Source organism: Rhipicephalus sanguineus, chromosome 8, assembly GCF_013339695.2.
Source record: "Rhipicephalus sanguineus isolate Rsan-2018 chromosome 8, BIME_Rsan_1.4, whole genome shotgun sequence".
In the NCBI taxonomy this organism is placed as follows: domain Eukaryota; kingdom Metazoa; phylum Arthropoda; class Arachnida; order Ixodida; family Ixodidae; genus Rhipicephalus; species Rhipicephalus sanguineus.
In genome coordinates this window covers 59,932,337-59,942,556 of record NC_051183.1, presented here as the reverse complement: position 1 = coordinate 59,942,556, position 10,220 = coordinate 59,932,337, and positions in this window count along the sequence as shown.

Sequence of the window (10,220 nt, the reverse complement as noted above, 5' to 3'; positions counted from 1 at the left end):
GCAAGCGTAAAAGTACGATAATATATAATTGCTGGAGTTTTACGTGTAGAAACCACCATATCAGGGGCGTAGCCAGGGGCAAGGGTGGGGTTGGGGACGTTCAAACCCCTCCCCGAAATTTTTCAATTTTGCTTCCGTATATATACACGCACACATACAATCGCACGCACGAATATACATAAATTATAGTTGAACCCCCCCCCCCCCAAAAAAAAAAATTTCTGGCTACGCCCCTGCACCATATGATGATGAGGCACGCCGTAGCCACTGCGGATTAATTTTAATCAACTGGGGTTCTTAAACGTGCACCCAAACATAAGTACATGGGTGTTCTTTGCTTTTCGCCCCCATCGAAATGCGGCCGCCGTGGCCGCATTTTAACGTGAAACTGCATCATAATTGCGCTTATCTGAAAAATAGGTCGACTTCCGTCAATTAAGCCAAAATTCTCAATGATCACATGCGTTTTGGATTAGGCATGCCATCACTGCGAATTAGGACGGACTTATGCGCGCGCGCAGTATGTATCTCTCGTTCTCAGGATTTTGCTTTGGCGTGCAAAACCAAAGACAAAATGCGCTTCTACTGACAGCTGTGCACAGTAGGTAATCACTAACACTCTCACTCACATTTGTGAAAAGCGTATTCCAAATCCAACGCACGACTAACCACCGCCACAACGACAACTACACAGTTGTCGCGCAATGACCGCAATTGGACAGGCCAGGTGAATACCGTGACGTAACAGTAGCGGAGTATCATGTAGGTACAACGTACTGAAATGATACAGAACACGTAGTGTGGGTAACGTTCTTTTCCACAATTCGCGCGGTGTAGCGCTAGTTTCTCTACTCAAGTAATCGAGCTGCCGCGACGCGAAGAGCCACTGAGATCGCTCTCGAAAGCCCACCGTCCGGTTCGAGGTCGTCGAGGTCTGGTGCGAGGCCATCAACCACTCAACGAAGGCGACAGAATCTGAACTGAGTGTTCCGCCCTCCCACGGTAACTATAAACAAAATTTGGACCATCTCCCCGAAGGGAACCCTGATGGGATGCGAAGCAGCAGCGTTGCGCACGGGTGGCGTCACGGGTTGAACGGCGCTAACGCGGGTGCTGCGGTGGGCGCTGGAAAATTCGTTTGAAGCGAAACTCGGTGTAGCGTTTACTGGTGTAAACGTTTGTTTGAAACGCAGACACGGGAGGCGAGCGGGCGTTGGAGCCGGCAGCTGTGGGCGTTCCGGCGGGTGAGGGAGAGAGTGACGTACGCGCGCACCTGCGAGGGAAGCGTGCGAGGGGAGCGTGACGTCAACGCCCAGCTGCTGCGTGACCTACTTGGCACCGCTCCAACACCTGCGCCGAGGGAAGCGCATTGCCTCGCGTTTGTGCGGACGGAGGGAGCTGCTTCGCAGCTGCTAGTCAAAGAGCTGCTTCGCATCTAATAAAGAAATCAGAGAGGGAAATTATATCTGTGGCCGCTGTCGAAAGATGGCGCTACTTCAAAATGGCGTCGGTATGGTATGAACGGTTCTCGATGTGGTCGTTTTTTCAATAACTTAATCAACTCTGCAATTATATCGTTCATTATCATGCGGCTTTAGATTAACTGGTGCGCTTGGCTAAGCCATAGCAACAATTTATTGATGTCTGCGTGTATTGGGTTGCACCCATGAGATGGCAGAGTTCAAGAAAATGACGCATCGCTTGTGCCACCATGGTCCACCGTAAGTCAGTGACTATATAAGGGCCTGCGCTTCATAGATGGGTATGTGTAAACACGTCTGTACGTGCGCGTCCGTAGTGAATTGTTCATGTTATAGGTTATATACATATGAATGAATTCTGTATTGAAATCAGCGAGCGTGTGTACTATGTGTCAGCCTATGGTGAACGTGTGCGTATCAATAAAATGTGTATCAACCTTCCGGTGTCCTTGAGTAATCGATGAATGGGCCTAGCCTACCTCGCGGAAATGCATAGCGTATTAACAACGTACGACGCCGCGTGAACACCTTGTTTATTATCGTTTAATCCCTCTAGATGGCGCCAGCTACCACCTGTTTCACGGCTGTGGCGCTTTCACAGCTCCACCTCTTTATATGTTGTTGAACATCTACCGAAACTATGCTCTGCTGTGCCGGAATTGTTTTAATGCTACAGAAATTACAATTTGGAAGCATATGTCGAGGCCTATTGCCCAGTAAACGCGTGGATAACGTCGCTACACCGCGTGATGCTTCAAGAAATAAAGACAGCAAGCTTAACGTCCAGTCTCCGGGTGAGATCTCCTTTGCGGTATCCGTCTCTTCTAAAGTGAACGCCGTCTCGCTGTCTGAGCGAAACGTACGAGTTTCGTCGCTCCGTTTCGCGAGGTTTTCATCACCACAGGTTTGTCTGCTTGATTTTATTGTCATATCGTTCGATATTAAGCTCAGCGGGTCCGTTTTTTTTTTGTGATTGCCAGTGCCGCCTACTCTTTATCGGTCGAGAATCGATGCGCTGGCTAGGCCTAAATCTATTCCTCGCTTCAGTGGCTTGGCGTCAACCATCTTGATTTTGACGGGGGAGGAACGGTTTCTCCATTGAAAAGGGACGAAAGTTCCTCCTTTTGAAGACGAACATTGGGGCCATCGCCGTTTCTCCCTTAAAGGAGAGAGATGGTCACTCCATTTTTTTAAGAGTGTATTAGTAACTTCCACGGTAACAGAAATCAAAGCTTAACAACAGTCTGACTTCTTCGCAGAATAATGAATAATGTGGTGGTTGGTGCTTCCCAACTTCACAGAAATTATGATTTGTGGCGCAGTAGGTATGTAGCTAGTGTACTTGTGTGAGTATAAACAAGAGTGTATAACGGGCTTTAGAGATGCCGCTCTTCCAGCTTTCGCTGTGATTGTGCTGCGCTTTCCGCGCAGGCCTGGCGTTTTTTTTCAGTATTTTCTAGTGATGCCAAGCATTTGCTAGAGATACTCAGTTTTAACACGAAAGTGTTTTATGCCGGGGTCCACCACGGCTCCACTGACGCACTTCCGCCACGGATATGTCGTTGCAAAATATAAAGACTTGCACATGGTAAATAAAAAACTAGAAGAAAAAGTTCCGTTACCTGGAATCGAACTTACGACCTCTTGATCCCCAGCGCGCAGTGCGAAACGACTCCGCCAGAAACGGCACGTTCTTCGTCATACCAACGGCGTGCTATTTATATACACCATTTGCCAGTGGTGGTACTCAGAGATGAGGGTACATCAGCGTGTTTTCGTTATCACTAGCGAGATGGCGCGAAGGGCTCGAAGAGCGCGCTTTAAATGTCGTCGCCCCCCGCGTTGAGATGAGCGTGTGCCTCTACAGGGCGTGGTCGCTCCTGCGCGCGCGCTTAACTTCTACGTCTTGCGCTCTCACCGCAAGTTTTCGTTGAAGTTACAGAGAGCACGACGGTCGTTTCGCTCACTGCAGCGGCCGCTTTTGCGAAAGGAGCGCGCTGCCCACAAACAAATAAATTACAACTGTGACAATTCGCGCTCATCCTGTGTATACTTGTGCGTTCGTTTTGTGCGTCCTCCTTTGTATTTGACCAGCGCGCTTTAACTGTCGAACTGTGGCAGTTGTTTGTTCGCGCTAATTTTTTGTATGTTCGTTCTGTGCGTACTTTCTGCTTGAGCAACGCGTTGGAAGTTTCGTACTGCTTGCCGTTCTTCGCGTGACATTACAACTTGTTGCTGTAGCATTCATTCCTTCGCCCTCGGGGCGAAACAATGCACAACACACGCTCAACTACGTCTGTGAAGACACGTTTTACTTTCGTGTTATACCGATTCCTATGACAGAGGGATCAACCGTGTTTTTCTTTTGCTAATAGTACTAAGTGTGGTTAGGCTTGGCTATCTTCTCCGGCTCCAGTTGGTTCCCCACTCTACGCATGTGTTATTTGGTATAGCGGGAACATGTCACGTCACTAATTTTTCGTGATGCGATTTTAGCCACCTGACTAGCTGTTACGTGGTTCTTGGAGGGGACATGTCACGTGACCCGTTACGTGATTTACCTCACGTGACTAGCTCTTACTCGATGTTACGTAATTTTATTCGCGTGACGTTCTTACGTGGCCTATGGCGGGAACACGTCACGTGACTAGCTTTTACGTGTTGTTACATGATTTTTATACAGGTGAGCAGTTGCTACGTGATGTTACGTATTTTATTCACGCGGTTTCTGGAGGGAATATTTCACGTGACTATAGCTGTTACGTGATGTAGCCTGATTTTTAGTCACGCGGCTAGTTATTACGCGATGTTAATTGATTTAGTGAGGTTCCATACTCGCCTATCATTGTTACAGTTGAACCCCTCAATAAAGAAAGCCCTCAAGAACGAAATTCTCGCGGCAACGTAGAAATATGGCGTTTATGGTGAACGTCCATAGAATTCAATGCATTTGGCCTCTCTTGACTGCGAAGGCATTTTAATACGCACTCCCGCAATAACGACAGTTTCAGGTAGTGATCCCCCACAATTTTTGCAACCCATGAGATAGTTGGGAACCCATAAGTTTGAAAATTGCAGCATTGCTCATTCGTCAAGTTGGGTACATACGTTTCATAAACACGCACCGATACGAATTGCTGTTCACATTCGGTTGGATGATGATCACTGCAAACCCGTACTCTTTTTCGCTGAGAACAGTTGTTCGCTAAAGCCTCAGTCAGCAACTACGTCGGCACATGACGTTTCAAGTGACAAAACCCAGGAAAGAGTCGTCTTGACGACAGACATTGTGTGGACATTCTAACTGCTTGCTGCCGTGCGTCTCTCCGTGTGTACGCCGAGATCTCCCTCGCTTTGCTTAAAGTGCAGTGTTGTTTGACCTTTCGGATAGATGACGCCTCGTATTAAGAAGCATATATCTTTCACGCTTTAGGAGACCTCTAGCATCATCGCCGAATCTGAGAAATGCAGAAAAACGGCGGATATTGCAGATTAGTTGGACGGAGCAAGGACGTGAACTTCTTTGAATAAACTTTTGTGTTTCGAAGTAATTGGTCTGCGTTTTTGTTTATACTCGCGACAACTGAATGCTCACGAGAACGAAGAAAAATTGTTTCCCCGGTGATCTCCTTATTGAGGGGTTCGACTGCATCGCATTCCACGGCCAGACAAATCGGCAGACATGTTGCGGGAGCGAAGCAGATTGCAAAGCGAGAGCGTGCTGGTTCATTTCTGTTCGCATTACCCGGCGCAACGAGAAGTTTTAACTCAGTTGTTAAACAAATAGCGTAGTTTGCATCGAAGGTGCAAGACTAAAGAAACCGCGGAGCTCAAGGGCACATATGTGGTCGTCGCCTTTGCTGTTTTGCTAACTTTTGCAAATTTTCTCTTTCTTCCTGTATTCCTTTCTTCTTTCTGTTTTTCTGTCATTTCTCTCTCTCTTTCTTTCTTTCTATTTATTTATTTCGTTTTCTGTTCCTTGTTGTTCCTTGCTTTCCTTCTCTCTCTCTCTCTGTTTCTCGCTTGCTTCCTCCTTCTTCCTATCCTTTTCTCTCTTTCTCACTCTAATATTCTCTCTTTCTCATTCTTTTCTATGCTATGCTTTACTCTCTCGCCTCATACTTTTCCTCCTCCTCCTCACAGTCACATATCTCCTCATAATGCTCACTCCCCTTTCCCACCCCCTTGCTTCTCTATGTTATGCAAGGCTATGATACGCTTTGCTTGGGTGCCTTGATAGCCTTGTGTTCATGACGATCGCCTTCGGATAGAGCGTACACGAGCTCGAATCCCGCCTCGGGGAATTTTTCTCGACAAGAATTGCTATTTCATTATATCTCTTTCTTTCTGTCTCTCTCTCTCTCTGCACTCGTTCTCTAGCACCTCAGGGTTAAGCCTCAATAATACGTCGCCACAATGATTGTGGATGAGCAATGTAATTGCAAACACGTGGAGGTTTCGGCTAATTTGTGGCGCCACATTACAATGGGCAATGTGCACTCTTACTTTGCTCGACGATCGAAGGGTAGAAAGCTAACGTTTGTGAGCAATATATTTAATAATGCGTATTTCTATATTGCGGCAGTTTTTAACACTAGCAGTTTAAAATATTTTATGTCCATAATTCTGCCTCTATTTCAGGATTCACAAATTTACCAACTATGGTGGAAATGTTCCTACTCAAGTTTCAAAATTAATTTTGGAGATATTGCCTGTACACTTGCAGCATCTGTGAAAAAAATAACGCCGTTACATACGCGGGTGAAACAGTCTCAGTGTCGAAATGTGGCCGAAAGAAGTTGTTGCGCTAAATATTTGTATTTTCTATCCAAAAATGTGGGATGATGGTAAGAACTTTCGCAGAACGTGAAGATAAAAGCCTAGCAGAATCCATGGCGATGCGGAATGAAGCTTTCAGTCTACTCGGTGACGTATAGGCACCATAGAGTGCAGCTTTCGGAATGCGGCAGAGACGATGTGGGCGAAGTAGACGCGCAGCTTGAGTGCTCACTTTTATTGGGTCAGCCATATTTGCTCTACCGAGGAGGTGAAGCATAGATATATAAGACCAGGCAAAGTAACCACAAAAAAAGGAACTAAGATATGAAAAGAGACAACATGAATCTACGCCTTGTCTCTTTCTGCGTACCGCGCACATTTGCGGCCAGTTTTCCTGGTAATGAATCTCCATACGGCTTACGCCCACACTTCTCCAAGGTGTACATAGATCTTTCGCCTTGAAAGTCATGCTTCGAACATATTCGGTTATTTACTGCCTATATGTGCTACTCGTCTACGTGGTGTGACAAACGACGCGTATATAAGCTTGCTTGTAATAATTCTTGCAGGCTTGAACGCATATTAGAAGCAACAAGGGGCACGCCCTCTGTGGAGGAGATCATCATCGCACACAATACTGGTGTTGCATCACATCACCCGAACGATATCACGGTTAACTTGTCTAACGACGGTTCCAGCGAGGCAAGATGGCTCAAATACGAGATCGATGCATACAGCGCTTATGCGCTGCATTGCAAGCCTACTGAAGATCTTGGAGTCAACACGAGGGTCAACCTTCAGACACGCATGCTCCCGAGTCTTTGCGCCCGCCGAGAACTCCCTGGCTCTCTCGGCGCATTCAAGACGTGCTCGCATACAGTGACACGCCATCAACGACCTTTTGATTTTATGCTTTGTGTCATAGCGCATATACACAGACGCGACGAAGATCATATATTGGTATATTAAAATTAGGCGGACATTAGGGATGGATTTCGTTTGGGTCCGGGGAATGAGGTGGATGAACGGCACAAATATACACCGCCAGCCAGTCTAGAGTTTATTGACGACCCTCGCAAGGCTCAAAAATGCGCAAATATTTCGCAGCACTAAACTATACAGCATACCAAACATATAGTGGTGTATAGCTAAACTTTATGATGTACACCAGCAACACCGCCAGCGCATTTCGTGTAAATAACTTCCTGCCACGCCAGCTACACGTATAAATTCATAGGGACGTTGTGGCGCGCTTCAATATGTGTCACAGATATTCAAGCAGCCAACTGATTGTCACTATAAAGAAAATTATTGAATGCTTTTAAATAGAGAGGGAATTAGTGCATTGTTAATTGCTTATCCTTCAGGTTATTTTAAGACAGGTCAGTACTTCTTGCTCTTAGAAGTAGTTTGAAGCCGTTGCTATGTGAATCAGGCTTTCAAGCTTGTTTTCTTGGAATTATAAGGACGCGAACATAAACTGAGATATTACCGTTGTGGCAACGTAGCGTACTGTCAGTCGCAAAAGCTTGCGGGACCTCAAGCTGGTGGCGGAGCGACAACAAACTGCGTCGGTGCGCCACCTACCTTCAAATGACGGGGTGTTTAGGCTATCGGCAATGACCTCCGCGATTAGCTCCGCAACGCGCCTTTGCCGGAACTAATTGCGGAGGTCACAGTGGATAGCCGCAACACCACGCCGCGTAAAATGCTGCACACATGGTGCGAATGCGGATGCGATTCGCCCTACGGCTCTTCGCGCCAACAGCCGCATCCGAAAGACGTCCAAGAGGTTCCAACAGCATGCGGAGACGATTCGCACGCCGCACAGGCATCCAGGTTGCTGAATGTAGTCGCACGGCTGTCGTGTCCGTCTACGGCCGCAGCAAACGGCAGCGCGGCAGACGTCCGACGTCATGCCTCTGGTGGTGCTCTTGCTGATGGTCCATTCCTTGCCGCTCCCACGACACCGATGGCTCCCATCACCTTGGCATGCCGATATCGCCGTTGACGGCGGCATGAAAAATATTGGCTTTACTCTGCTTATGACTTCAAATATTTCATGATCGAGTAAAGTGATGTTAGAAGCGTGCGCTTTCTGCAAGGCGACGCCCGTTTCCGAACCACTAAGGAGTTATCGAGCCCCGATACAAGGCCATTTCGCATGTAAACAGTGGCACTAGCCGCCGTCTCGGCGAGACAGCTCGCTTCGCTTCCATCTTTGCTCTTCACTTCGAGGCCACCAAGAAAGGCAATTGCACGTGTAAACGCGTCAAATAAGAGTACAAGTCTTAATTATGTTGGCCAAAATGAGTTCTTTACGATGAGCACGCGTTTGGTCACGACCCGCTCTAGCGACGCCTCCCGCCTTGCTAGGCCAACTCTGGGAGTCATGAGTGAATGCGGGCTCTTACGATGTTTGTTGCTCACGAAGGCATAGCTTCAGTGACAATGTTCTTATAGAATCAAGAAGAACTGTACAATGTTGTTTGCTTTGTACTCAATGAAGAGGTACGATATCCACCGAGTGTGCATGGAGAGGCGCCGGATGTGGGCGGAGCTTGCGAGCAGCTCGTTCGCCTCGTGCGAGCTGAATCGTCGTACACCGCGTGCGGCGTCGTCCGTCGGATCAGATGCCTAATTGCACCTTTTGTCTTGCGCCTAACGGTAGTTGGAGCAGCAATTCAGCTTCCCGTACGGCGCCTCGATGCATCCGCGTCCTCTGCTACAGGACGGAGACACTGCATTTGTGAGTGGCATATAGTTTCAAATGTTCCCATTCGCTGACACTGCCTGACATGCAGCGATGGAGCACTCTCAGTGGAATGCGTGAAGTTTTGTCAAGTTTGTCTCTTTTGAAAGTAGAGCTTGGACATAATTGTTGGTAACCAGTAGGTTATGCATTCATTTTTAAACAAAGCATTTCAATGGCGAGGCAAAGGCAATGTGTGCGTATCTATATCTATCTAATTGACCGTCTAGGCCTTAGTGCTTTCGCGGCCGTTTCCTTATTTGATGCATACAAAAAATGGCATGACATGAAAAGAGTGTATGACGAACTTAAATGACGTCATGACATACATTACACGGTCATGGTGCTCTAGCAGTCGTCATGGTGCGGAAATGGGTGTTTAACACTGCACGGCTTTGTCAGTGATGCTCTTGTCGGTTCTATCCGGATTAGCTTAGTCCGGGCTGATTCGGATTAAGATAATCTGGAATCCACCCATGTATTTGTGGACTCAGCACTGGATTTTTCACAAGACTCCACAGCCAGGACCGCTTTCGCGCCGCCTGCCGTCTCTGTGTTCGTTTTTGCACTCTCATTACTCGGGATCGTCCGCTCTTCGCAACCGTTTCGACGCGGCAGCTTCGTCACGGTAGGACGACCAGGGTCGCAGGCGTTTCGATCGCTCGCGAGTGGCGGTTTGAAAAGCTTCCCGATGAGTGGCCTCTTCCTCGGGCCAGTGTACTTCTTCGGCCGCTCCATGTTCGGTGACAGGCTCGACGCGCAGACTCCGGGAATTCTTTCGCCGAAGCTGTGACACCGATATATATCGTCCGAGTGTCGTCATGGCTAAGTTTCAACCACGCAGCTTCCGGCCAGAGCTAGACGAAGCCCACACCAGCCGCGAACGAAGCCGATGCTCAATGAGGTCACGGTCTTTGCTACGCCAACGCAGATGCGGGAGCTACCCTGGGTACGAGCGACACGGCTGGGAGAAGCGAAGTAACGCCACGGCTCGGCACACCTGTAAGAAGCTGAGTGACGGCTATATACAGCTAGGGCAAGCGTAGTCTCGGCTCGGCACAGCTATGATAAGCGGTTGCACTAATGACGCCATGGCTGGACACCTGTGCGAAGTTCGGCGAAGCCATGCGCGGATTTGCTAGGTGGCTGAGAGGATACTTTCAGAGTGCATTTTGTCCGCCATGAAATGCTTCGCATTTATAGCCAAC